The sequence below is a fragment of the Triticum aestivum genome, chromosome 3A (genome assembly GCF_018294505.1).
Source record: "Triticum aestivum cultivar Chinese Spring chromosome 3A, IWGSC CS RefSeq v2.1, whole genome shotgun sequence".
NCBI classification, from domain to species: Eukaryota; Viridiplantae; Streptophyta; class Magnoliopsida; order Poales; family Poaceae; genus Triticum; species Triticum aestivum.
This window is the reverse complement of record NC_057800.1, coordinates 74367802-74372123: the sequence shown is the minus strand read 5'-3', so window position 1 is coordinate 74372123 and position 4322 is coordinate 74367802. Positions and strand designations below refer to the sequence as shown.

Sequence of the window (4322 nt, the reverse complement as noted above, 5' to 3'; positions counted from 1 at the left end):
TTAAGTCTTAAGTCCGAGTTGGACTCTACATGTAACCCGCCCCTTCAACTTATATAAGGAGGGGCAGGGCTCCCCAAAGAGGGACAAGTAAGAAGAAACAGTCTTAAGGGTTAGGGTTAACTGGGAGAGCCGGTTTGCGACTTCCTCATCTATATCTATCTATCTATCTATCTATCTATACCTCTATACCTATACTAATTAGTCACAAGAAATCTATACCTACCTATACTAATTAGTCACTTCCAAGAAATTACCACCTTAATTATATTTTATGGACCGTTAATCCGGTGGGACCGAATTATAACGGTGTAGATTGACTCAGGGAAAAAAACTCACGTATATCTCCAATGACCCAATGAACTCAGAGAAAAAAAAACTCATGGACATATGTTTCTCCCTTGACCCAACTCTCTCTATCTCTCACGTGTCTCTCTAATGATAAAAAAATCACGTAGGTCTCTCCCGTGTCCCAAGTCCCTCAATCTCTCGCGTATGTGTAACAAACTCTATTTCCCGTGGCACAACTACCTAAATCTATCACCGAATCTCTCACATATATCTCTAACAAACCCTCAAATCAGCCCTACAAAAGGGTAAAAAAAACTACCATATCCCTAATCCTACGAAAAGAAAAAAAAATCTCCTAATGTCACCTACGCCGCCGCACGATCCTCCCCCGCTGACACGATATTAGCACCGGCACCACCGGCCGTCCTCTCGCTGCTCTTGCTAACGAGTTTCAGGTGAGTGGCACAAGTCCAATATGAAATACTCCTCGGCTGCAGTATCACACAGGCGAGAACACATGCACATGGAAAGCCATGCGCCTGACCTCCATGTTAACCCTTGATCTCCATGTTAACCCTTGATCTCCATGTTATGCCCAGCCATGACTCAAATTGAAAGAAAAAAGATTCATTTGTTGTACTTCATGCAGTCGTCGGTGTGGGAGGCCGTCATGCTGTTGTGGAGGGCTCCAAGCGTACTGCCGCAGTATTTATACGACTACCCTCCCTGGTGAATCCCGTACAGCCGTACTTGCCTCCATGTGCAGGAAACTAAAGGTAATTGAATTAGATGCATTTGTTCTACTATTTACTTCAATTAATCGCTTCCTTAAGCACACATATGGCTGCTGCGTGGTGATGAATTTAGTATTTACGAAAAGCATATCATGGGTATGTCCACAATGACCTCCCTGCAATATGCTGACTGGACCATTGACTGAGCCGTCGGACAGGGCGGTGCGCAGCTCTACATGCTGGATGAAGGGACGGCCATATTTTGTCGCCTGCGCGCATTGCCAGGCGAACGAGTTCAGATCGATCCTCCCTGTATCGCCATCTTTGCCAAATCCTTTTCCACCATGATATCCGCCGCTCGATCCAGACACAACTCGCGTCCACGTGATACTCACACCGCACCCAGCAATCAATCCTATGGCATTGGCCGTCCTGGCGCTCTTATTGCCGATTGGTTGCTTTCCAACTTAGCACTTGATTGATGTTCTAGACAGATATGCAAGTGACAAAAGTTTACTTGATGGATCCTCTCAAAGCGATGGAACATCTGTTGGTGCAAGCAGACTACACGTCAGATGCCAGTCTCGCACGCAGTACGGACATACGGTGTACTGCCCTTTGTGGATTACGTCCTGTTGAGATGCAGGTATGTGAGCTAAAAAATCAATTGATCTCGGCAAGATGTGCAAGTGCACAAAGATGGCTTGATCTATTTTCCACGGCTGCAGGCACACACGCACATGAGAACAGCTGAGAGGTATCTAATCAATTGGTATACACAGTGGTACATGCTTAGCTAGCTGTTCATATTTAGCTACTAATCATACTGACACTGTAACCGGCCGTCTCTAATCAATTGGTATATACAGTGGTAGATGCCTTTCTCTTAATGAAATGAAATCAATGCTGGCTGTTTTCCTTCAAAAGAAACAGTGGTGCATGCACGCTGAGGTATCTGATTGATTCGTGTCCATATTGATATTACGTAACTGTATCTATAATGTATGCGTAGATTGATAAATAACCATTGCTCTTAGTATTAAGCCTGTATTCATGTGTTGTTGACACATAACCATTACTCTTAGTGCTAAGCCTATATTCATGTGTGTACTGTGTCCACCCAGCAGGTATAAATTCGCCATGTCGTTCCGAGGAGGATTCTCCCATCCGCAAGAACGGACCAGCAAAAATCTCAATCGACCATACTTATAGTGAGAACCGGTACTATTATGTCCTGAAAATAGACTTTTGTAACTTCTTATGCTTTTCAACACATGAATATAATAAAGCTTATGATATGAAGTCCAATATGAAGTCCTCCTCGGTTGCAGGCACACACAAGCGAGAACACAAGCACATGGAAAGCCATGCCCCTGATCTCCATGTTAATGCCCAGCCATGGCTCAGATTGAAAGAGGAAAGATTCATTTGTTGTACTAGATGCAATCGCCGGTGTGGGAGGCCGTCATGCTGTTGTGGAGGGCTTCAAGGTTAGGTTCAAAGTAATCAAGGAAGAATGAGTGCTGCCAAGAGCTTCAGCGAGATTGATGCATTGCCTTGCATGTGGTTTTCCACTAATTTCTCCTCTTTAAGATACATATATGTTGATACGATTTCTTTTGTATTTCTTTTTTATCCTACAAAAAGGAGCCTGCAAATCGGTTCCTTAGATATTATACTGAGTAAGTGTTAGGTAATAGTTCAAATATTTGTATTCTACTTTCACAGAAAATAATGAGAAAATCAATGCCAAAGGACGTTTCAAATGCGGCGGCTGCGGTGTTGAAAATAATGAGAAAGTAATCGGGTATGCTCCCATGTGGCACCACGTCATGAAACTTTTTAGGGATGCATTCTAAGCAAATATTTTAAAAAGAAATTCTAGCTATCTTTCAGTAGAGGGCTCTTGCTTGGTTCTGGCAGGAACGATCTGATTGGTGTCATACAATGTGCAAGTGTACATATTGTACACATTTTTCTCTTTAATTTAGTAACTTTTGCATTACGCAGGAATGAGTTGTTGAATGTGTTCTTATGATTCTTGCAATAGTGGAATAAATATTCATAATTCTTACATGCACGCCCATGTAAAGATTTATTATTCAGCCTTTAGGTGTACATTGAATTATTTGTGTGTGCATTCTAAAATAATTGTTATTATATGCCTTTTTACCTACCATTTTATGGCTTATATTTCTAAAGGGTATTACACAGAAGATTCCCTAATTTAGTTTCTCAAAATCATATTTAACTAAGTGTTTTTTTTCAGGTGAATACATATCTTTGGAGGATTCTCGATCAAGAAGTGAGGTTGCTCAACTGATTTCTTACGTAAGCATAACCATGCAAATTTAGTGTAAGTTGTTTAAATTTAAAAATAGTACAGATTTAATTATTGTTTCATTATTCTGATGCTTAAGAAAGTTAGACTATTAGTACACAAAACTTTATTTCTAATGTGGCATGTGTGATCTTTTCCTTTTGTTTTGAAATAGTTATGTGCGGTAATTCATTCTGAAAGATAAGAGCAGGCTTATCTGCCATTATAGAGGGCATCCAGCTTAAAATAAATTGTTTAAATGTGAGATTACATTTTAAATTCATTATGAAAGACTTGAACAAACCAGTATCAATGAGTCTACTACAGAGTTGTTCGAGTAAATAGTTTTATGGCACTGTCAATGATTCTACTGCAGTGCTATTCCAGCACAGGAGTGAGAGGGTGATGATTTCTTACTTCTATTACTGAACATGTAATGTGGCTTTGCTAAATGTTTATATCGTTCGGTATGTGCGATGTGTGTGCAAGGCATCGACTAATATAGTAGCATCATTGAAAACAGCTCCGAGACACAAGCTAGGCATGGTATATTGAACTTGAAAAGTGATCCATGACAGATGGCGTAGGGACTCTGCTCTTGGCCTCTTAGTTGACACAGAGAACGCATGTGTAATAAGGAAGTACATGCCGAAACCAGTATGCACAAGGCCTTCAACCTTGATGTATACATGTGAATACATTGTTGTGACTTGGAAAAGTTCATGCTTGCTTCCGAATATTTTGTCATATGGTGGTCTTCTTAAAACCACAATCTCATTATTCCTTTTCATTGGAGCTTAACTAACCAACGAATTTCTGATTTGCTGCTTTCAATTCTCAGATATTTTTTTCACTGAATATTTAATCAAATGCAAAGGATTCGCATGTCATACTTTTGTATTATAATTGATCACTTTGAACGAGATTTAATTTAGACATCGCCGTGCCCATCAGGTGTTCTTATAAAGCAATGCCGCTGT

The 4322-nt window shown here is 40.4% G+C and overlaps 1 long non-coding RNA gene across 2 annotated transcripts; it reads left to right on the top strand.

The window, feature by feature from the left end:
• The first annotated feature begins 612 nt into the window (after positions 1-612).
• On the top strand, positions 613-4103 carry LOC123057972 (uncharacterized). Of its 2 annotated transcripts, none has more exons than XR_006427019.1 (4): positions 613-743; positions 938-1064; positions 2150-2243; positions 2354-4103. It is a non-coding gene; the product is annotated as an uncharacterized lncRNA (long non-coding RNA). The 2 variants fall into 2 exon arrangements; XR_006427018.1 differs by having other exon boundaries at positions 938-1973.
• Positions 4104-4322: the final 219 nt, after the last annotated feature.